Source organism: Perognathus longimembris, chromosome 13 (assembly GCF_023159225.1).
Source record: "Perognathus longimembris pacificus isolate PPM17 chromosome 13, ASM2315922v1, whole genome shotgun sequence".
Taxonomy (NCBI): Eukaryota; Metazoa; Chordata; class Mammalia; order Rodentia; family Heteromyidae; genus Perognathus; species Perognathus longimembris.
In genome coordinates, this window is record NC_063173.1 from 36,576,977 (window position 1) to 36,601,944 (window position 24,968).

General features: G+C 40.7%; 1 protein-coding gene across 6 annotated transcripts in view; it reads left to right on the forward strand.

Annotated features, from left to right (window-relative positions):
- The first annotated feature begins 2,494 nt into the window (after positions 1 to 2,494).
- Hipk3 (homeodomain interacting protein kinase 3) overlaps positions 2,495 to 24,968 on the forward strand; it is an 84,685-nt gene continuing 62,211 nt past the window's right edge. For 5 of the 6 annotated variants that reach the window (XM_048361515.1, XM_048361520.1, XM_048361518.1 and 2 more), the window contains exon 1: positions 2,495 to 3,009. The gene's annotated coding sequence lies outside the window, so the exon portion shown is untranslated. Of the gene's footprint in view, positions 3,010 to 3,439; positions 3,894 to 24,968 lie in introns of those variants that run through there. The other variant, XM_048361516.1, reaches the window with a different exon arrangement.

A 24,968-nucleotide genomic window follows, 5' to 3' on the forward strand; every position in this document is an offset into this window, starting at 1 on the left:
CTGTCTTTAGGAGAGTGGGGGGGGGGTGCGCACAGATGGAGGGAGGGTGAACAAATGCAGCAGTGGTACTCACTACACACTGTCAAAAATGACTTGTACAACTTGTGAGAGGGTATGGGAGGGAAGAATTAGGAAAGGGAAGGGGTGACATTGTCAGAAAAGAAATGTACTCATTACTTATGTAAGTAACTCCTCTGTACATCACCTTTAAAATAACAATAAAAATTAAAATTGTTTCATGAATTAAAAATAATAGGGCTGGGGATATAGCCTAGTGGCAAGAGTGCCTGCCTCGGATACACGAGGCCCTAGGTTCGATTCCCCAGCACCACATATACAGAAAACGGCCAGAAGCGGCGCTGTGGCTCAAGAGGCAGAGTGCTAGCCTTGAGCGGGAAGAAGCCAGGGACAGTGCTCAGCCCCTGAGTCCAAGGCCCAGGACTGGCCAAAAAAAAAAAAAAAATAAATAATAAAGACATAGTAGTTACGATGTATTAAAAATCATCTGGATGCTCAACTTCAGAATGGGGTTGAAAAAAAGAGAGTAAAGAGATTAGGACACAATAGGTTTAATTTAGAGGAGAATTTGAATTAAGAGTTCTCTCACTAAGAATGTATGCACTAAATTTTAGGTACAATCAATGTAACTTTTAAAAATAAAGTTGATGCTGGGTGCCAGTGACTCACACCTGTAATCCTAGCTACTCAAGAGGTTGAGATCTGAGGATACTGGTTCAAAGCCAGCCAGGGCAGGAAAGGCTCTTATCTCCAATTAATCATCAGGAAACCAGAAGTGGTGCTGTAGCTCAAGTGGTAGAGTACTAGCCTTGACCGGAAGAGCTCAGGGACCAGGCCTAGAGTTCAAGCCCCATGACGAACAAAAATAAAAGATTAAAGGCTATTTCATAATATACTTCTTTATTGTAGCTCTTTTGAATAATGATTTTATTCTTTGGTTCTCTTGATTTTTTTGTTGTTGCTGTTGATCATTGATGATAAGAGTTTCATGGACTTTCTTGCCCAGGCTGGCTTTGAACCATGATCCTCAGATCTCAGCTTCCTGAGCAGCTAGGATTACAGTTGTGAGCAACTGAAGCCCTCCGGTTCCTTTTGATTTTTTTTTTTAAATAAAAAGCAACGAAATCCTAAATAGCAATGGTTCCTATGATGTCATCCCTTGAAAAAGTCATTATTTGATTTTTCAACTGGTTATCTTCCCTACCTAAAAGAAGACACCTTCATTGGAAAACAGCTTCAGGGCATGGTCAATCTTTTTGGTTTTCAAAGATTATCCCCCCTCCCCTCCTTTTCCAAAAGGCTTTTCCTTTTGAAAAGCATCAGGTTCTAAAAGGGTGGTACTCTATGGGCAGCTCCCTAAGGTCTTAGCCCAGATGTTGCAATAGAAAATGACTGGAGATAAGTACTTTTGGGGTAAACTCAATTTTCATGTGAGGATTAAGAAGGCAGCAAAGGGAAGGGTGCTTGAGGTTGTCAGCAGCTTACAAAAACATTAAGAACAAAAGTAGCCAAGCTAACAGTTACTAAAGAAGACAGGTTTGCCGAAGGGTGCATTGCTTAGAAAGTCGGTTGCTTGCTAGGAGGTGGAGTGGAGAGGGAGTGGAGAGGAAGGCTTCCTGCTGTAACTTTGATCTCATCGCTAAACCTCTTTGAACTCCATCCTTAGGGTAAGGAGTTTAGAGCAAAGTCCATCAAGGTTCTTTCATCTCAAATTCTACGGTTCTATATGCTTACGTGGTTGGAAGTGGGCCATTCTGTTGATTTCCTAGTCTCCAGGAGCGGAGAAAGTAGCCTTTGAGGGCCGAACTAGCTTGATGGAGAGCGATCCCCGGAGAGGTAGGTGAGCCTCACAATTCCGGGGGCCTTGGATTGTAGAGGTGCGCGGGGGACATTTCCCACGGGACCCTTCTGTTTTCTTTAACCTGGTTTGATAGCTGTCTTGATGTCTTTGGGATAATTTGAGAATAAGATGGTTCATTTGACTAAGCAGTTGCCCCTTTTAGATCTTCAAACATAAAACCCTGCCAAGTTGCCGATCCGAGCAATATGTTTATTATTATTGAGGGACCTAAAAAGGCCTGTAAAATCTGCTCCCGTGTTTTCATCTTGTTTCGGGGTGCTAGTGCTTTTACTTCCTTTTTTTTTTTTTTTTTTCGAGTGGGTCTCCTTGAGTGAGGATCCGCTGAGCCGCGGGTTGCTGACCGATAAGGTTTCCCCGGGAGGGACGCGATGATTTCCCCGGGTAGGATCTGCACCCACCGCCCCGCCGCTCGGCGGGCCAAGAGCGTCAAGTCCGGGGCGCGGTTGCGGGCGGACCCCGGGGAGGGGCTTCGCCAAGGCGGCGCGGCCCGAGCAGAGCGGGCCGCCAGGGCTCGGCGCGCAGCGCGGCCGGGCGGGCGGTGGCGCTGCGGAGGCGGCGGCGGCCGAGGCTCAGGCCGACGGGCGCGGAGGAGGGGCCCGAGATTGGGAGGGCCGGCGGCAGCTGCTTGGGTGACGACAGCCGGCAGCGCGGCGCCCTGAGACCCCGAGCCGCGCGGCCCCGGCGTCGCCGGCTCTCCGGCTGTCGTCCCTTTCCCTCCCCTCGCCGCCCCCAGCGGATTAGGAATGGGTCCCAACGGCTGCGGGACCCGCGTTCCGCGCCGCCCGTAGGCCCCAGTGCAGAGGCCGGCCGGGCGGCCTGGCATCCCCCCACTCCGGCCCCCGAGTCAAGCGATCCCCACCCCTGATCCTCGGGGAGGAAGATGAGGCAGACAGGCCCGGCGCCCGGCAGCCAGAGCAGCAGCAGCAGCGGTCGGGGGAGGGTGTTTCGCTGTTTCCTCTCAGCCGCCAGGGCAAGATGGCAGCGGCCGCCGAGAGGGGCTGAGCCCGGGCTGGGTGGTGCCGCCTGCTGAAGCGCCTGGCTCCCTGTCTCCGGCACGGCCCCGCGACCCGCCCCGGACATGCTCAGGGCTGCGGCCGCCCGACGAGCGGAGAGCGCGGGCCTCTAGGAAGGTAAGGGAGTCGGGCGAGGGGCACCCCCACCGGGAGCGGCGCGGCGGGAGGAGGGCTCGGCCCAAGTCGCGTGTTCGTGGGCTCAGACTGGACTCCCCCGAGCGGCCCGCAACCTCCCCCGCATCCCTGGCGTAGCCGTGGAGCTCCTTTCCGCCTTTAGTTCCCCTGTGTCTGTGTCTCGGGAACCGGGCGCCTCCCGCGAGGCCCGCGCCGCGCGGAGGCCCGAGGCCGCCGGAGAGCCGCGTGTGCTTCCGTGCGCGGTGGCGCAGCCTCCGGGAAGCCGCCTTGGCCCGGCCCTGGCGCGGCGGTGGTGCCGGCCTCCCGCCCTCCCCCGCCGAGGTTGCGCAAGGCCTCTTCTCGGCAACCGAAGTTTTGTTTAGTCCCACCGGGTGCGTGTGTGTGTGGTGTGAGGTGGTGGTGGGGCGGCCCTCGTCCCCCCTCACCCCCCTCCGCCGCCTTAGGCCGTCACTACGGAGACCTCTTCGCCTTGGATGAAGGGGAACCAACACAAACACGCCGCCCGGCACGCCCTCGGGGGCGCCCGGCCGGAGTCCGTCCGCGCCCCGGGCTCCGTGGGCCCCGGGTCAGCAGCGGCGCGGAGCGGCGGGTTCAGAGGGTGTCCACTTAGGGGACGTGCGTGCGTGTGATTGTTGGGGAGGAGAAATGTGATCCGAGGCTCCGCGTCCCCAGCGGCGGCGAGGGGAAGGCGTGGCGGCCGCGCGGCGGGGCTGTTGCCGGGCTTCTCGCGTTACGGTGGCGGTGGTGGCGGCGGTGGCGGCTGTCCGCTCTCGGCTTTCCTTTCGCCTTCCCAGGAGAACGCGCGGAAAGACTAGGGATGAGAACGTCTGTGTTCCGGCCCGCGGGGAGACGGCTGTGTTAACATGGTACGTTGGCTCTCGGGGGAAGCCTGTTGTTTCCTCAATTTTTATCTTCGCTGGAGGAATTGCGCCAAAGGGTGTGTGTGCGTGAGAATCACCTTGGACCTGTTACCGAGGAGTCACCGCACGTCCAGTCCTCGAGCCGCGTTTTCACCACCAGCCTCCTCGCAGGCCCGTGGCGGGATTTATCTCCTCGCCACCTGTCAGTGCACCGCGTCCAGGGCAGCCACAGGGTTCTTCAAGCTCGGTTCTCTCGCCAACTTTAATTTTGGTGTCTCTCTCGGGTACAGACAGGGCTGGAAAAGTTAGCTGGGAAAACCCAGCCAGTGCTTGGCTTATGCCTGCTTTTCATCCTGGGAGATTAGCTGGACGTTTCTTCTCTTGTTCAGTTTTCTAGTTGAGAGATTGCTTTGGAAGTGGAAGTACTTATTTTCAGACCATTGCAGATTAATTTAAAGGTTTTGGTTGCTAGGTGCTTTAAAATTTTCGGGTCACATATATATATATATATACACACATATATATATACACACACACATGTACATATTTTAAACGAAGATCTTTTAGCAGGATCCGTGAGGTTTTTGTTTACCAAAACTTCATTCACAGGAATCCTCCATTCACATTTTAATATTTCAAAAGCCGGGCAGGTCTCACCATATGTTTGATAAGTCTAGATTCTGCTTATGTTTGCAAGTGCGGTGCTAATTTTATACAATGAGCAATGATAAGTGTAGATAGATAGGTCATGATTAAGCTTAGTATTTTAGGCAAACAAAATATGATTGACCTTTAAAAAAATTGTTTCCAGCTTTACTGATTCTTTAGTGCCTTCAAGCCTCTTCCCAGAGATTGAAATTTAACCAGCCAATCCAGTATTTTTAAATCAACAAGAAATATATACATATATTCTTTGGTATATTGATGGCTGCATTCATAAAGTATAGGGAACTCTTGTGAAATATGCTTATCTAGTGTGAGGTTTATTTTCTTTAATACTTTGTTTTTAATTTGTAAAGGTAGAGATGTGCTGAAATAACTTGATTTCTCAGTATTTGGACATACTATTTATTTCTTAACTTTGGGGAACACAAAAATTTCTTCCATCCCCATCCCCACTCTAGGGAATACATTTTCTAAAAAAGACTGTATTTATGCAGACTAAAAACCTATGTTTTGAACAGGTAAGATGAGCTTGATGTCTAGAACAGAACTGGCCATTAAATGTTTCAAATTTATATTTGGACATTGCTGACTGCAGTAGCTAAACATACATATTAGGCAAGTAGATCATAACATGGTGAGACAGGTTATTGTCATAGTACTTTTTCCATTGAACTAGTCATTATCTTGTTTATGAACCAGTTACTGACTTCTGGACATGGGGTTTTTTAGAGTCACATTAAAGGGGATGGTTTCTAAGAGATAATTCTTGTAAACATGCTTGAAAAGAAGCTGTAGGTCATACTATTTAATTTTTTGGAAGTTCTGTCATGGAATGCCATAAAGAAGTGAGATTAACAAGATGTTGCTGTAGCAAGTATGGTATCGACATGTAGGTATTTGTATTTCATTCTAGAATTGAAGGTGTTTCTTTTCTGTGTGTGTATGTGTGTGAGAGTGTGTGTGTGATAGGGACAGACATACAGTCAGTCCTAGGGCTTAAACTGAGGGCCTGGGCACTGTCCTTGAGCTTTTGTGCCCAAAACTAGCACTCTACCACTTAAGCCATGGCTCCACTTCTGGTTTTTTGGTGCTTAGTTGGAGGTAAGTCTCACGGACTTTCCTGCCCCAGCTGGCTTCCAGCCTGTCTTCATATCACAGCTCTCTGAGTAGTTAAGATTACAGGCATGAGCCCCTGAGGCTGGGCTGAAACTTGAAAAAGCAACAGCTAGCTGTTAAAGGAACTTGATAGTTGAACTTCTGTTTTTACATATTTGATATATGAACACTGAAGGCTTTTGAAAGGAGGAAAAGAAAAATGTAAACTTGCCAATGTGGAATTAATGTTTCCAAACTGGATTCATATTCATTTAGGTAGAATACTTATTTTTCATTTGAATGTTAAAATGACATTACTTTTGACATTTATTTGGATAAGAATTTATTAAGTGCTGTTGTCATTGCAGCAGGTCATCCAGTATGAGGATAAGGTAGACCAGATTGTCCTGTTGGTTAATTGAAAGGCATGAAAATGTCGTTTCCATTGCATTGTTACCAGAGTTTGGATATGAAAAGATGTCATGGCAATATTTAAATTTAACTATGTTCTGAGGAACTTTGAAACTCTCCATATTTAAAATATCCTTTTACAAATTGTAACTCATACCAAGTACCCATTAGAGGACACAGAATAACTGGATATACATATACTTTTATAGTGTTGTTGCTAAATTAAATATTCCTGTTGTAAAATTAGTGAGTTGCAGCTGTTCTAATTTCCTGAGGTCCATAATGTTGAGACGTCCATTGTGGTATGTTTAACTTGGAAAGTATGTCTGAAAACAAACTACTAGAACTGTTAAAATAGATGAATCTATCAGTATTATTTCTTTCTGTGGGAACTGTGAGAACAACTTTTACTGAAAGCTTTATCATGGGCAGCTTGTGTTTATAATACATATATAAGTAAAAATATATGAAGTGTTTTTACTTGTCTTGAATCTAGCTGCTTAAAAGACATATCCTTCCCTAGTTAGTACCTTTAATCACTTAATGTGACTTGAGTAAGGATGTGTGCGTGTATGTGTGTGTGTGTGTGTGAGAGAAGAGAGAGTGTGTATGTGGTTGTGTATTTAGAGTAGAAGTTTGACTTGGTGATATTTTTAGGAGCGAACTTTATGTGGTCAGCTTATGGGCTCAGTTGATAACTTGGGGCCATAAGTCCCTAAATAAAGGCAACAAGCACGCTGTCTGGATACTGAGACACCATTCTTTTTTTTTTTGGAAACACCATTGTTAATCTCAACTTCTAGACCCTCTGCTCTTCTTCCTTGTGTGGAATTATAAGAAATGGATCAGTATTGACAATATTATATTTTAAGGTGGTTCTTGTGTTTGGGGGACAGTGTAGATATTAAGCAGATTCACTTTGTTTTCTATAAAGAATGGTTAATTTCAGTACTTTAGAAATCTTTTTTTCCAAACAGGAAGTGTTTGAAATGAAAAAAATACCAAGGACAGTATTTTTTTAAAATCTTGAATGTAAGTTGTTACTTTGAACTAAAAAAAGTCTCTAATTTTCTAAAAGTGAAAACTTTAACTTCTGTAAGATAGGGAAATTGGGAACTAGCGGGGAAGAGTTGGGTGTATTTGGATTTTTATTCTTGTTGTTGTTTTTTGCCAGTCCTGGGGCTTGAACCCAGGGATTGGGTACTGTTCCTGAGCTTCTTTTGCTCAAGGCTAGCACTCTAGCACTTGAACCACAGTACCAATTCTGGCCTTTTCTGTTTATGTAGTACTGAGGGATTGAACCCAGGGCTTCATGCATGCTAGGCAAGCACTCCACCGCTAAGCCACATTATGTCTCAGCCCTATAATTGGATTTGATAAAGCAAAATCTATTTTAAGTGTTCAGGTTACTGGGGACCAAGTGAACTCTTGATTTAGAGCTCACTTAGTTGTAGTTAGTAAAGAATTTTAGTAATTGAAGGAAGTTTAAGAACAACCTGCTAATGACCTGTCTTGTGAAATAACATCTTTATCTAGGTGCTTTGTTTGCCTCTGGCTAGGCAGATGCTCTACTTCTTGAGCCATGACTTCAGCCTTTCATTTCAGTTTTTAAATTCCTCTCTTTCTCCCTTTTCTCTTTGTATCTTTGATTTTTTTCAATCTGAAAGATTAAAAAATCTTTCTTTCTTGTTAGTTTGCCTTAGTTATGTCGGGAGGGATTTCATTGTGATATTTGCACCATGTTTTTTATGTATTCCAATCCATCTTACCTCATCTAACCCCATCTATCATTCTCCCTTGCCCTCTTCCCTTTCCTAGAACAGTTTCACCAGGTTTCATTGTTCTATTATATATACAAACTATCTACTTCACCATGTTCATCCTCTGGCATCCTCTTGTTAGCCCAACCCCTTCTTCACAGTACTTCCTCCCCCCCCCCCCCAACAAAGCATGTTTCTCTTAGAAGACTTTTTTTTAAATGTAGATTTTAGGTCTGATCAACTTTCCATGTACTTAAGAAAATTGATTACAGGCCTTACCTCTAATCAGAAGTCTGAAGAGCACAGAGAATAATATTATTATTAAAGTGAGTTTGACTTACAGAATTTATATTTTATTTTTGGATATCCTTAAAACTTAGATACATATAATATTGAATCTAGGTTATAGTTTTTCTTTTTCCCTCCTTCCCTCCCCGCCTCCCTCTTTCCCTCTCTCCTCTTTCCTTACCTCCTTCCCTTTCTCTTTTTAGGGATATAGGATCTTACTATGTAGCTCAGGCTGGTCTCAAACTTCAGATCCTCCTTGATCCACCCCAGTGCTAGAGTTACAGGTGTGCACCCCCACAGCTTCTCAAACTATTCATTAAAATTCAGACTTCTGGTATCTATCGCACTATTTGTTTCTGAGAAAAACATCTATTCTGGGAGAAGAGGGCCTTGCACATGCAAAGCATACCTTTTACCATTGAACTACACCTATAGCAGCTGAAACATGTCCTTTTTAAAAAGACTAGCTTTCCAAGTTCATTTTACCTTTACATATTTTTTGCTAGTAGACTTGTTTCACCCTCTACCAATGTATGTATATGTAATGTTGCAAAACTACATAAGAAAAATGATGTAAACGGAGAATTTTCAATAGGAAATACTTGGCCAATCGTGTGGTACACTCATAATCCCAGTATTTGGGAAGCTGAGATCTGAGAATTGCAGTTTGAAGTCAGCCTGGACAGGAAAAGTCCATGAGATTCTTTTTTTTTTTTTTTGCCAGTCCCAGGGACTGAACTCAGGGCCTGAGCACTGTCCCTGGCTTCTTTTTGCTCAAGCTAGCACTATACCACATGAGCTTCATGTATACGAGGTGAGCACTTCACCACTAGGCCATATTCCCAGCCCCATGAGACTCTTACCATAAATGAACCAATAAAAAGCTGGAAGTGGAGCTGTGACTAAGTAGGTAGAACCCTAGCCTGAGCACAAAAAAAACCATGGGCAACACCAAGGCCTTGAGTTCATCAAGCCCCAGGAATGGGACATATATACACACCCATCAGTATTTTAATTAATAATATAAATTATTCACCTTGAGGTTATGTGTTTTTCATTGCTTTCCTTTTAGTGTTTTCCCTCTGTCCAGTTGGGGGTGTTGCTATATTGCCTAGGCTGGTCTCCTAACTCCTGGCCTTCTGAGTACCTGCTGTCCATGTGGTGATCAAAAATCATTTACAAATATGAGCAGGAATTTTATCAATTTATTTTTGTGACAAACTTCATCAAAGTTAACCAGTTTGACAGTCCACTTACCATATTGAAGCATTGTATATTACTTTAAATAATATCTCCCAGGCATTACTAATAATGCAGTTCTATTATTTGTTTTCTTCTCTCCACTCCTTTCCAGCTTGCAGCTGGTACTCTTATCACTTGAATCATGCTTCCAGTCTGGCATTTAGCTGGTTAGTTAGAGATAAGAATTTCTCAGACTTTTTAGCATGGGTTGGCTTTGAGCCATGATCCTCAGATTTCAGCTTTCTGAGTAGCTAGGATTACAAGAATGAAATACTGGCACCTGGCTTATGTTACTCATTGAAATTTTTTTTGTTTTGTTTTTTGCCAGTCCTGGGTCTTGAACTTAGGGCCTGAGCACTGTCCCTGGCATCTTTTTGCTCAGTGCTAGCACTCTGCCAACTTAAGCCACAGCGCCACTTCTGGCCTTTTCTATATATGTGGTGCTCAGGAATTGAACCTAGGCTTCATGAGTGCTAGGCAAGCACTCCTGCCACTTTAATTCAACATGTCAACTTATGTATGGGACACATTTTTAGTAACGAAAGTAATGAAGCTATCTTCTGGAGCAGACTAGTGTAATGAACTTCAAGGATCATCTCAAGACCCTAATTTAACTTTAACCTTTTGCATGTCTTAAGTGATAGCTTTTAGAAGGCCAGTTTAACGAGGCTTACGTACAGCACCCAATAGGGGTTCCACTAAAAGGAAGCACTTTTCCTCTTTATAGCTTTCTCCAAAAAAACATGTAGGAATTGAAGGTGAAGTTTGTGATAGAAGTAGATGGCTACTCCTTTTCTGTTTGGTCTATAGGTTTTTTTTTTTTTGGGGGCCAGTCCTGGGCCTTGGACTCAGGGCCTGAGCACTGTCCCTGGCTTCTTCCCACTCAAGGCTAGCACTCTGCCACTTGAGCCACAGCGCCGCTTCTGGCCGTTTTCTGTATATGTGGTGCTGGGGAATCGAACCTAGGGCCTCGTGTATCTGAGGCAGGCACTCTTGCCACTAGGCTATATCCCCAGCCCTGGTCTATAGGTTTTATAACCTCTAAGATGCATAGTAGACATTGAGAAATCAAATATGTTATTATAAAAGTAGTCAAGCTGGGCACTGGTGGCTCACCCCTGTAATCCCAGCTACTCTTAGAGGCTGAGATCTGAAGATTGTGGTTCGAAACTAGCGCAGGCAGGAAACTCTGTAACACTCTTATCGCCAGTAAACTACTCAAAAAAGCTGAAAGTGGCACTGTGGCTCAAGTGGTAGAGTGCTCTCCTTGAACCAAAAGAAGCAGGGAAAGCATCCAGGCCCTGACCTGGGAAGCCCAGGACTGGCCAAAAAAAGAAAAAAAAAAGTAGTCAAATGCAGACAACCTATGAACCTTTTCTTTATTGAGTAGCTTGACAGTTACATGATCAAGGGCTTGTGAATGTGTCATAATCGCATTTGACTTCTCAGAACTCGGCTTTGTTCCCAACTCCTCCACTTCTTCAGAGGGCTGTTTCCTGTGTGGGTCAGCGGCATGGTCATCCTCCAGAGTTCCCACCCCCTATCTGTGAAATGAGTGCTTTCACTCCTCTCTCAAAGAAAGAAATGTCTTATCAACTCTTCAATTCTCTATGCAGGTTACATCCCTAATTTTTTTTTTTTTAATCACCTTCAGTTTATCTAAGAACTTCACATCCCTCTTGCTTCTGGATCTTTTTTTCTTCAGCTAAAAAAAAAGCTCTAGTGTCTGGGATCTTACGCAGCCATCTTTTGGTGGTCCTCAAATCCATGGCCCTTATTTCCACCTACTGTTTTTTTCTAAACCTCTTAATCATTTGTCCAGCATAGTCCCTATCATTGTGGTGAAGTTACTTGCATTAAGTTGGCCATTGGTTTTATTATGTTTATTCCTTCAGATGACTCCCATAGTGTCACCCTGCTCAATTGTAGAATTTCAACCATATTTGGAACTGCTTGTTGATCTATCTATTGCTCCTCCCTACAAACTGATTATCTAATTTCTAAATTTATTCCTTTGCCATTATTTTTCATCTTCTGTCCTTGTTTCTCTTACAGTTTGTTTTTTGAAACTTAAGAATTCTGAAAAATATCTATTGAATAAAATCTGTACTGCATCTGTGAAGCAAAATTGGCAATATTTATCATTCCCCTTTCTGGGAATCCATACCAAAAAATTAAAAAAATTACAAAAGCTATATGAAAATGTTTATTACAACCTCGGAGAGCAAAAACTGTCTGAGCACTGGTGGCTCATGCTAATCAGGATGCTTAGATCTGAGATTGTAGTTCAAAGCCAGCTAGAGCAGGAAAGAAAGTCTGTGAGATTCTTATCTCCAATTAATCATAGAAAAAGCTGTACGTGGTGCTGTGGCTCATCTGTAGAGTACTAACTAGCCTTGAGCAAAGAGGAGCTTAGGGACAGCACCCACACCCAGAGTTCAAAAAAAGAAAAAGAAAAAAAACCAACAACAAAACATCTCCCAAAGGAAAAACTGCAGTTCAGCGATTAAGAAACACACATAGGGTAAATTGTTACCCTGCTATTTAAAATAATAAAGATGTTCTGTAAAAGAACTAATTGGCATGTTGAGTTATTCATGTATTTTGAGTGTAAGCATGTAGTACTAAGTACACTAAAATAATTGGATTAACTGGTTCTTTTGCCTGAAATATTTTATAAATAGTAATTGAGTACTATAAAGATTGCTGGACTGAAATTTAATAATCTCTAGTGTGACTGATGTATATACTTTTTCATGATTTTATAGGAAAATGTTTTAAAATTTCACAGGTATACCCATTTTAGTAGTTTATTTCCAGATAATGATAATAGTTCAGTGGTTTTTAATTTTCAAGGTTATGTAAATAAGTTACATTTTAAATGTTAATGTGGTAAACATTGTTATGAAATAACTGGCATATTTATGTGTAGTTAATATGTAAACATTTTCATATCTGAGATTCTACACAATTTCACGTGCAAATGCCTGTTTAAAAAATGATATGAGGTCAATTTTGGACCTTAAGAAAGTTTTAGTTATTTAAAAACAGATTTTTAATCAGTAAACTATACCTACTCTGCAGCTATTTCTAGTCAACTGATTAAGCCTTTTTTTTTTTTTTTTTTTTCTTATTTTAGTCCCTGGAACTAAAGGCTGGCCTTAATTTTGAACTTAAAAATGTCTTAGGTATAGTTACTTATGTGACTTCAAGCTGAATTAAATTTTCAAAATACCTTTATAGGGTTGGGAATATGGCCTAGTGGTAGAGTGCTTGCCTAGCACTCATGAAGCCCTGGGTTCAATTCCTCAGCACCACATATATAGAAAAGGCCAGAAGTGGCGCTGTGGCTCAAGTTGGCAGAGTGCTAGCATTGAGCAAAAAAAGAAGCCAGGGACAGTGCTCAGGCCCTGAGTTCAAGCCCCAGGACTGGCAAAAATCCCCTAAAATTTTATGCCTTTTTTTTTTTTTTTTAGAAATTTCTTTATTGTCAAAGTGATGTACAGAGGGGTTACAATTTCATAGGTAAGGCAGTGTGTATATTTCTTTTTCTTTTTCTTTCTTGTTTTTTGCCAGTCCTGGGCCTTGAACTCAGGGCCTGAGCACTGTTCCTGGCTTCTCTTTGCTCAAGGCTAGCACTCTGCCACTTGAGCCACAGCGCCACTTCTGGCCGTTTTCTATATATGTGGTGCTGAGGAATCGAACCTAGGGCTTCATGTATACCAGGCAAGCACTCTTGCCACTAGGCCATATTCCCAGCCCCATGCCTTTCTTATATGTTGTATATGTTGAGATCTTACCCAGATACATTTGAAGTAGCATGTTTTTCTTAACATTTTGTAGTTGTGGTATATGTAATTTTAATGTCATGCTTCGGCAGTGTGGCTAACGTAAAGCCAAAACAATCAGTTTTCTTTTTCCTCAGATACACAGAAGAAGAAGAAAATAATTTGTGACGAAATCAATCGGGCCAGTTTGAAGTCTTAGTGTATAGCTTCTTATAAGCTGCCTAACAGTGGGTCACATAAAAAAGTTAATGATTAGAGGAAGTCACAGTCAAACAGAAGGAGTTCTAATAGATTTCTAAGAATTCTATGTTCTTCCTTTGAGGCACTGTTTTGAGAAATTGCTTGTTTTCTTTCCTCTTTAGGTCTTTGAACATTATATTTTTCTCCTTCACCTTTATATAAATATCTATCTTGTCAATTTCCTCAAATTTGTCATGAGAATAAGACAGATTTGTATTTTTAAAAATGTTGTTTTGCTTAACATTTATTTCTGTTCTTCTTGTTGTTTGACTTGATACTAAAGTTTCCTGAATCCATTGTAAAAGGCCATTTTCAGTTGATGAAATATCTGTGACTACTGATTGAACCTTGAAATTTACAGTTTCTATCTTAGGAATGTTTTTAAAAGTACATCATGGGGCTGGGAATGTAGCTTAGTGATAAGAGTGCTGTCCTAGCATGCATGAAGTCCTGAGTTCTATTCCTCAGTACCACATAAACAAAAAATGAAAGTGATGCTGTGGCTCAAGTGGTAGAGTGCTAGCCTTGAGCAAAAGACAGTGCCTAGGCCCTGAGTTAAAAAACAAAACCAAAAAAACTTCATTCAATTTCTTAAACAGTATTTAAATAAACTGGTGTGGGACTGAGATTGCTTGCCTACCATGCATAGGCCCTTCCCTTCCCTGATCCTGGAATCAATCCCTAGTTATACTTGTGTAAACTAAAATGCATAAGCAAAATCAAACAAGAAGTTCCAAACTCTTTAAGTTTAGCATGGTTGTAAGATATCATATGGAATCCCAACAGAATTTGGAAAGTGTAAATAGTTTTCCAGTTAAACACTCAAAATCTCAAAATATTCTTAATGAAGCTTTTGAAAAACTGAAAGAGCTATAATCAGACTTATGCTATAAATATTTATCTTTTTAGCTTTTTACAAATAAACAATTATATTTGTATTGGTGAGAGTCAGCCACTTTCATTTAATTGACTTTTTAGAATTTGTTGTTGTTTTTTTCTTCTTCCAGTCTTAGGGCTTGAACTCAGGGCCTGGGCATTGCCCCTGAGCTTCTTTTTGCTCAAGGCTAGCACTCTACTACTTGAGCCACAGTGCCATTTCTGGCTTTTTCTGCTTGTGGTACTGAGAAATGGAAACCAGGGCTCATGTTAGGCAAGTACTAAGCCACATTCCCAGCAGAATTTGAATTCTTACAGTATACATGGGCATGGTAATTTTCTCTTTCAGGTCTCATGTTGTGTTAAGACAGTGGGAAACATAAAATGGGATGTTAAATTTGTCAGAGCAGCCCTTTGATTTTGTAAATGTTCATTTGAGTAATTTCTTACAAAATATATTTCTCAGTGGAATAGCAGTGGACATTTGGTCAAATTATTATTTATGCCAGTATTAGGGCTTGAAGTCAAGGTCTGGGCACTATCCTTTAGGTTTTTTTTGCTCAAAGCTGGCACTCTACCACCTAAGCCACATCTCTTCTTATGGCTTTTTGGTGGCAATTGGAGATAAGAATCTCAGTTTTTTCAGCCTGAGTTGGTCTCCAACCTTGATCTTCAGATCTCAGTCTCCTGAGTAGTTAGGATTGTAGGCCTGAGCCACTGGTGCCCAGCTGATCAAATTATTAATCTGGGGTTTCACTAGATTAATTTCAAACAATGAGATTCATGGTTTGAATTTTAAATTTTTTTATTTTTTGCTATCTCTGGAGCTTGCCTCAGGGCCTGAGCACTATCCCTGGCTTTTTGCTCAGGGCTAGCACTCTGACACTTGAACCACAGTGCCACTTCTGGCCATTTTCTATATATGTGGTGCTGGGGAATCAAACCCGGGGCTTCATGGATGCAAGGCAAGCACTCTTGCCACTAGGCCATATTCCCAGCCCCATGGTTTGAATTTTAGAGGTAGATTGGGAAGACTTGGTAAGAATCATCTGAACTTTGCCTTCTCAGTCTTTAGTATGTATGTATGTATGTATGTATGTATGTATGTATGTATGTATGTATGTATGTATGTATTTATTTATTTATTTGCCAGTCTTGGGGTTTGGACTCAGGGCCTGAGCACTGTCCCTGGCTTCTTTTTGCTTAAGGCTAGCACTCTGCCAACTTGAGCCACAGCGCCACTCCGGCTTTTTCTATATATGTGGTGCTGAGGAATTGAACCCAGGGCTTCATGAGTGCTAGGCAAGCACTTTACCACTAGGCCATATTCCTAGCCCTCATTTATTTTTTATCTGAAAGTTAATGACCTTAAAGGCAACATACATTTTCATCTTTTTTTTTTTTTTTTTTTGCCAGTTCGGGGGCTTGAACTTATGGCTTGAGCACTGTCTCTGGTCCCTGGCTTCCTTTTGCTCAAGGCTAGCACTCTACTTCTTGAGCCACAGTGCCACTTCTGGCCTTTTTTGTTTATGTGGTGCTGAGGAATTGAACCCAGGGCTTCATGAGTGCTAGGCAAGCACTCTACTGCTAAGCCACATTTCCAGCCCCACTTTAAAGTACATTTTCTGGTGGTTCTTTTTTTTTTTGCCAGTCCTGGGCCTTAGACCCAGTGCCTGAGCACTGTCCTGGCTTCTTCTTTTTGCTCAAGGCCAGCACTGTGCCACTTGAGCCACAGCACCACTTCTGGTCATTTTCTACATATGTGGTGCTGGGGAATTGAACCCAAGGCTTCGTGTATATACCATGCAAGCACTCTTGCCATTAAGCCATATCCCCAGTTTTCTGGTGGTTCTTTTGACATAGATTTTCCTATAGAGAAGTAATAATTAAGGGAGTACTTCAGAACCCAAGCCTTCATAGCTATTTGTTTTTTCTAGTAATTCATTGGGAGATATTGGTCGTTGAATGAAGAATTTAAGTAAAAAAAAAAACAATTGGCTTTGATTTAAAATTATATAAATTAAATTTTAATTGTTAATCTTATGTATCCCTCAAGAGAAAGCTCCATATATATTTATCTCTAGCCAATGTGCCAGTATTACCATTTCTGACTTTATATAGCTTTAAAAATTGGGGAATTGTTATTTTAGTAAGAGTTGTCTTTTTTTTAGACTTGTACATTGCAGATTTGTAATGGTAGGGTGATTTCTAGCACCTTTGAAATGTCCAGCAGATCATTTTCTGTTCCAAAAGTTGGAACATTTTGCTAAGTCAGATGAAGCCTGTTATTTAACATGCTGATTGTGTTATAGTCAACACATTCTCTAGATGCTTTGCTAACAATACGACTGGAAAATACCCAAGTCTTTAGTATTTTCAAATAAATGTTTTATAGGCACCTCAGATAGTAGCTTCAATCAATAGAAAGATGAAACTTATTTACTATCTATACTAGGTTATTTAGAGCATCCTGCTTTTTATTTCCAAGAAGATGTGTTTTTTTTTTGTAAATGTATACTTTAAAGAAAGTAATTGAGAAAATGAAAGAACTAGATACTTTTTTATTATCTAATATTAATCATGTAGACTTTAATTAACTATTTGTAGACTCTTGAATAGACTAGTACTGTGGTTCTCTGTATTTTCAAGAATGAAAAGCTTTTAATTGTCAAATTTATTGGATCACATAATGAAATTCTATTTTTAGTTTCTCTTGTCTGAAGAAGTTACATACTAACCAAATGCTCTAAAATCATTAGGAATTAGGTAATTATTTTTACTTTTTAAGCTTTACAATATTAAAAAAATTATTTGCTTATTTGTACCAGTACTGGGGTTTTGAACTCAGGGCTTTTTGCTCAGCTTTTCACTTAGCCCATAGCTCCATTTCTGGCTTTTTGGTGTTTAATTGGAGATGAGAGTCTCATGGACTTTTTCTGCCTAGCTTGGCCCTCTTGAGTAGCTGGGATTACAGTTATGAGCCACAAGCACCTGGTTCTTTATTAATAATAATAATTTTGTCACTTTGCTCAAAAACACCATTTTCAAAATACTTTTGGCTACCAAAAGTAATTTGGCCTTTTTACTCAAGGTTGGTGCTCTGCCATTTGAGCCACAGCTCCACTTTTGGTTTTGGTTTTCTTGCTGGTTAATTGGATAAGAGTCTCAGACTTTTTTGCCCAGACTGGCTTTGCATCTCAATCCTCAGATTTCAGCTTCCTGCATAGCCATGACTGCAGGTGTGAGCCACCAGTTCCTGGTTAAAAATAAGTGCCAGTCCTGAAGCTTGAATTCAAGGCTAGCACTCTGCCATTTGAGCCACAGATTCACTTCTACTTTTTTGGTGGTTAATTGGATATGAGTCTTACGGATTTTCCTGCCAGAGCTGGGTTTGAACTGTGATCCTTAGATCTCAGCCTCCTGAGTAGCTAGGATTATAGGCATGAGCCACCAATGCCCAGCTTTATTTTATTTTTAAATGATCCTTTCAAGTTATAAAAAACATTTTTGGCTTATGGATTATATGAAAATAGGCTGGGTCAATTTTGACCCACTGTAATTTGTTTGGTTCCTGTTCTAACCAAACCAAACTGATACTGTCATCGTTTTTTCACTGTTTTCTGCCTTTATATATTGGCTATTGGTTTTTATTGCATGGAATGTCCTTTTATACATAGCAAACTCATATACCCTCTCCTACACAGCAGACTTCTTCCCATCCACATCTAAAACTTAAAATGATAGATGAGCCTGTTTCCGAATTCTGAATACTTTTGTGTCTTTCTTTTTTTTTTTTGGCCAGTCCTGGGCCTTGGACTCAGGGCCTGAGCACTGTCCCTGGCTTCTTCCCGCTCAAGGCTAGCACTCTGCCACTTGAGCCACAGCGCCGCTTCTGGCCGTTTTCTGTATATGTGGTGCTGGGGAATCGAACCTAGGGCCTCGTGTATCCGAGGCAGGCACTCTTGCCACTAGGCTATATCCCCAGCCCTGTGTCTTTCTTTTTTAATTGGTGCTACTGCGGTTTGAACTTAGGGCCTTGCACTTACTCCACTTGCTTGCTCACCTGGCACTCTACCATTAAAGGCATACCTCCAAGCCCTGCTTTTTGCAGGTTATTTCAGAGATAACCAAAATTTCTGATATGGCTGTTGAACTGCTGCATCTTTGCCACCTGAGTAACTTAGATTACAGTCATGCACTACTGGCATATGGAAACATAACGTTTCCTTTCTGCTCTGTTCTTTCTTCATCCTTATGTTATCCCTATTAGTGTTGCAGTTATGTGTATACATGTGTTTGCTTCTTGCTAGAAAGGAGCCCGTTGTGAAAAAAATGTTTTACTCTTCGCTAGTGCTTCCTGTTGCCAAATGTATTCTTGATTTGTATCAAAAAGTCTCTCTCTCTCTTTGTCTCTCTATCATTTATATTTCTTTTATGTGTTGTTCGAAATGAAAACCAGTGGCTTGTCCATACTATGCAAGTCAAATGCTCCACCACTGAGCCTGCTTGCCTTCCTTCTTTCCTTCCTTCCTTCCTTCCTTCCTTCCTTCCTTCCTTCCTTCCTTCCTTCCTTCCTTCCTTCCTTCCTTCCTCCCTCCCTCCCTCCCTTCCTCCCTTCCTTCCTTCCTTCCTTTCATTCATTTTTGGACCTTTCATTCATTTTTGGAAAACATGCAGTACCAACATACACACACACGAAGGAGGTTATTTTATTTCCTGGTAGAGTTTAAGTCTCACTTAAAATTAATATAATTTCAGACTGAAATTATAGCAAGGACTAGAATTGATTTCTATGCTACTGCCATCTAGTTTATAAAATGAAAGATAATGTATTGGAATTTCCTCACTTTCTTTTCCTTCCTTGCATGTTTGTCATTCCATTCATGTTTTTCTTTTTTTTTTGGCTAGTCCTGGGCCTTGGACTCAGGGCCTGAGCACTGTCCCTGGCTTCTTCCCGCTCAAGGCTAGCACTCCGCCACTTGAGCCACAGCGCCGCTTCTGGCCGTTTTCTGTATATGTGGTGCTGGGGAATCGAACCTAGGGCCTCATGTATCCGAGGCAGGCACTCTTGCCACTAGGCTATATCTCCAGCCCCCATTCATGTTTTTCTGCCTTTACCTCATACTCACTACACCTAGAAACCTGGTACTAGGGGGGCTGGGAATGTGATTTAGTGGTAGAGTGCATGCCTAGCATGCATGAAGCCCTGGGTTTGATTCCTCAGTACCATATAGACAGAAAAAGCTAGAAGTGGCACTGTGGCTCAAGTGGTAGAATGCTAACCTTGAGCCCAGAGAAGCTCAGGGACAGTGCCGAGGCCCCAGGACTGGCAAAAAAAAAAGGAAACCTGATATTAGAACTACAGTTAGCCTTCTAGAACTGTAGTCAATAAACTAGTCAACATTCTGTATCTGTGCATTCTCTATTCATAGATTCAACCAACTGGGGACCCAAAATAGTTGAAAAAAAACACTGCATTTGTACTAAGCTTTAAAAAAATATTTAACTTTATTGTCAAGGTGATGTACTTATAGTTACATACACAAGGTAGTGAGTACATTCTTGTCATACTTGTTACCCCCCTCATTGTACTAAACATATACAGACTGTTTTCCTGTTGTTGTTCTCTAAAAAGTATCATATGGCAAATATTTACATATTGTTTGCATTGTAATAGTGTAAGTAAGTAATGTAGAGATGATTTTAAGTATATGGGAGGATGTGTGTGTTGGTTATATGCAAATATGCCATGTTATATAAGGGACTTGAATAATCACTGGCTTTGGGGTATCCTTAAGGTATTCTGGAACCAGTCTCCCTTAGATTCTCAAAGATTATATAGTTTATTTCTTCTTTATCATAAATTATACTTTATAACAAATGACACATGGTCTTCTGTAACATTTTTGTTCAGTAATTTTTTTTGAAAATTATGACCTGATAATGCAATGTGATATGAAATAATCAACATTTAGGAAGTATTCTTGCCCTGTACACTTAAACTGAACATAATTACAAGAGAAAATATCAGAAGCTGGGTACTGGTGGTTCATACCTGTAGTCCTAGCTATTTAGGAGACTAAAATCTGTGGTTCAAAGCTATGCTTGGCATGAAAGCCTATGAGTCTCTTTATCTCCAATTAACCAGCAAAAAGCTAGAAGTGAAACTATGGCTTAAGTGATAGAGTGCTAACCTTGGAGCAAAAAGCTCTAGGACAAGCAGGCACTGGTGGCTTATGCCTGTAATCCTAGCTACTTAGGAGGCTGGGATCTGAGGATCAAAGTTCAACGCCGGCCTGAGCGGAAAGGTCCATGAGACTCTTATCTCCAATAAACTACCCAGAAAACTGGAAGTGACACTGTGGCTCCCGTGGTAGAGCACTAGCTCTGAGCATAAAAAGGCTCAGGAACAGCACCCAGGTCCTGAGTTCAAACCCCATTATTGGCAAAAAAAAAAAAAAAAATTGCGCTGGGACATTTTCCAGGCTCTGAGCTCCATGACTCCAACATACACATGTGCACATAAAAAAATCAGGAGAGATCCAAATTGCGGGGCATTTAAAACAACTAGCCCCAAGTCTCAAAAAAAAAAAAGTTAAGGTCATGAAAGACAAAAGGTGACAGAAAGTAGTTTTAGACTAAAGAGTAAGAAACCTGACATAGGCTGTTATCAGTGGACAGCCAAATGCAATTTTCTTACCCTGGATAAGAAAAAAATGAAATATCCATCCAGGAATGACTAAGGACATGGTCACATAGGATGTATTAAATACTATAAACAAATCAATGCTAAATAAATGAATGCCATAGAAAAGATATAGTAATGTGAGAGAATGACTTGAACTTCAGAGACACATGCTGAAATACTACGAAGAAAGTGATTAAAATACCTTCCATGTAGATGAGCTCAAAGTGTATACATAGTGTAATGTTTATGTGTGGGGGTAGTGAGTGTATCTGTGCATAAGAAAGAAAATGGGTCAAAATATAATGAAATGGTGAATCAAGTTGGAGAATATTTCAAGAAAAGCAAATGACACAATCAGTACCACCATGTTTATATATGTAATTTCATTTAATCCATTCTGCTGCACTTCATCAGTTCTGACATGTACTCTACCTTTGTTTTTTGGCATTTTTGAAATGCATGCCTATTAAAATTGGGGATATGTTATCTTTTAAAATTGTTTTCTTTTGTGTGTGTGTTTGTGGCATGTAAATATATGATAGTTGTTATAAGCCACACTTATTTCATGAATAAATGATAATATCCAGTCATTTTTCTGATAATTACATTATTTCAAAATTTTATTACATCCAGCAGTACTGTGGAGAACAGTATTTTTCTTCTTTGCAAGAAAGCTCCTCTAGGCAAGGGTTGTGTCTTGATAAGAATTCTGACATAATAGAGCTTTCTAAAGTGATTGTACTTTTTGCTATTATATGAGTTATCTCTTAGTCTACTTTTCTTCAACTTTAGGTATTCTATTTTTGTCAGTTATAATATTGATGACATCTTACAGTCATTTTTAATTTATAGTTCCATTTTTTTTTTTTTTGCCAGTCCTGGGCCTTGGACTCGGCCTGAGCCTTAGTCCCTGGCTTCTTTTTTCTTTTTTTTTGCTCAAGGCTAGCACTCTGCCACTCGAGCCACAGCGCCACTTCTGGCCTTTTCTATATGTGTGGTTCTGGGGAATCGAACCCAGGACTTCACCTATACGAGGCAAGCACTTTTACCACTAGGCCATATTCCCAGCAACACCCATTGTTTTTTGTTTTTGTTTTTTACTAGTAGGATTTTATTTTCTTCTTTTTTGGTTTTGATTGAACTTGGGGCTTGTGGCTATCTCTTGGCTTTTTCATTCAAGGCTGGCATTTCTCACTTTTGAGCCACACCTTCACTTTTGACTTTTTGCTGGTTAACTGGAAGTAAAGAGTCTCTTGGAATTGTTTGCCTGGGCTAGCTTTGAACTGCAATCCTCAGATCTCGAGTAGCTTTTGAACTTTATTTCTTTTTTGTGAATCACCTGTTTATGGCATCTTCACATTTTCTGCTGTGTTTTTCCAAGTGTAGTGTGACTACATATTTTGTCAGTTATGTGAGTTGCAAATATCCTGTATGGCTTTTTTGGGGAAGGGAGGTCAGTTGTGGGGCTTGAACTCTGGGCCTGGGCACTTTCCCTGAACTCTTCAGCTCAAGACTAGTTCTCTACCATTTGAGCCACAATGCCATAACTGGTTTTCTGGTGATTAATTGGAGATGGGAGTCTCATGGACTTTCCTACCCAGGCTGGCTTTGAACCACGATCCTCAGATCTGTTTCCTCAGTAGCTAGTATTACAGGTGTGAGCTACCTGCCTCTGGCTGTATGGCTTATTTTTTATTTCTAATCTCTCTCTCTCTCTCTCTCTCTCTCTCTGTCTCACTGTGTGTGTGTGTGCGCGCGCGTGTGTGTGTTTACGTGCACCAGACCTGGGGCTTGAATTCAGGGCCTGGGTAATGTCCTGAGCATTTTGTGCATGAGGTTAGAGCTTATTTCTACTCATATTGGATGAATCAAAGCCTTAAATTTTAATAAAGTAAAAATTTTCAATTTTTTGCTCTTACAGTGTGCTTTTTATCTTATTTAAAGAGACCTCCTCCAAATTGGTGATTAATTTGTTAAAAGTGTAGCATCATTTTAAACTGGATGTGATTAAAAAAGAAAAAAAGCATTACACAACGGTTGAAACTTTAGAGACTCACAATGTTTTTCTTTTTTCTTTTTTTGTAGTTAGTCTTTGGGGCAGAAAGTTGGAAATATCACTGGTGAAGAGTTTTAATCTTTTATATTTGTCCTTTTGAAGGAAATTCTAGCACTCCAGTAGAGAATAAATTAGCACATGTGGGTGTAAAACCTTTCAAAGCAAGGGACAAATACAGCATAAAATTCTCTTGATGGATTCGCATACAATGTGGCCATCCTGTGGTTACAGTTTGGGGAATTACTAACCTAGGCAGCCAACCTGCCACTTGCTTTTCTTTTAGTAAACGTCTTTAATTTTTTTTTTTTTTTGGTGGAATTAGGGTGAATTGGGTAACAATACTGAAGTAAATAAATAGCCACCAATTCAGTATCTATAAAATAGAGAGTAGCAACATGTATTTTAACTTTGTTGTTTATAATGACAAAGAAAAAAAGTAAAGTTGGGCACCAATGTGGATCATGCCTGTAATCCTAGCGATTCAGGAGGCTGAGATCTGAGGATCATGGCTTGAAGCCAGCCTGTGCAGGAAAGTTTGTGAGTCTCTTACCTCCAATACACTACTCAGAAAAGCTAGAAGTAATGTTAGGGCTCGAGTGATAAACTGCTAGCCTTGAGCAAAAGAAGCTCAGGGACAATGCCCAGGCCTGGAATGAAAGCTCCAGGACTGGCAAAAAAAAAAAAAAAAAAAAAAAAAAAAAAAGATTGAATTATGAATAAGCCAGCTTGTTTATTAGAAAATCAGCATACAAAATTAATGATTTACAAAGAAGTTATTGTTGGATTTAATTAAGTAATATGTATTTTGTTGTCACAAATTAGAAGTTTGGGTTTCAATGAAAGTTGTTTTCTAATCTCTCCAGAGATAGAATTTGTGAACTGTAACTCTTGAGAATTATGCCAAACATCTTTGTTTGGTAAACATAGAATTAAAACAATGTCAAAACACTATTTGTTAATATCCACTGTAGATGTAGCAAAGAGACTGAATTGAATGAGATTTAACAATATTGATGATTACTTACTCTTCATTTGAAAAGTAACTTAAAAATTAGGTTAGATAGTAGAAACTTAAACTTCAGCCTAAGTAATACAGCTTTGCTTAAAATTTCTTTTTAAAAGAATGTAGGATAGGATTTTGATTTGTAGTCCAGGGAGGCTTGGAACTCATGGTCTTCCTGCTGCAACCTCCTGAGTGTTGGGGTTACATGCTTGTATGTGCCACCACACCCCACTTAATGATCTTTACAATTTCTCCATTTTTTTTCAAGCCTTGTGGTCTTCCTGCTGCAACTTCCTGAGTGTTGGGGTTACATGCGTGTATGTGCCACCACACCCCACTTAGTGATCTTTATGATATTTCCATTTTTTTCAAGCATGGGACAAAAGAAGTGACCTCTGTAATGATTTGGGAATGCAAGCTAATATGAATTAGCCTTAGTTGTAGTGTTTAATATTTTTATCAGTAACTCAAATGAAAGATCTAAGTGTTCTTTCTAGGCTACTGATGACAGTAAGCACCGAATGTTAGTATAGCAATGCTGATGAATTAGAGATGTCCCTTTATACCTGTCAGGATGTCTGTTAAAAAAGAGGAACTCATGTGGAGAATATTAAAAGACATGATATCTATCAAAGATGCATTGTATTCACAAACTACTTCGTTGAATGGCAACTCCTTTGTCTGGCAATAAAAATACTTTTTTTTTTTTCCCTAAAAAGGAAGTGTTTGTGGTTGTGGAGAAATGAGAATCTTTGTGTGCTGTGGGTAGAAATGTAGAATGGTAGAATTGTAATGGAAAACTGGTATGGTAGTGATATAGAACATTCAAAATTACCAGCAATTTTACTTCTAGGTATGTACACAAAAGAGATGATACGTGCATAGCAACATTATTTGCATGAGTCAAAGTGTAGAAGTGTCCATAGATGGACAAAATGTAGAGTGTGCATACTATCAAATACTGTTTA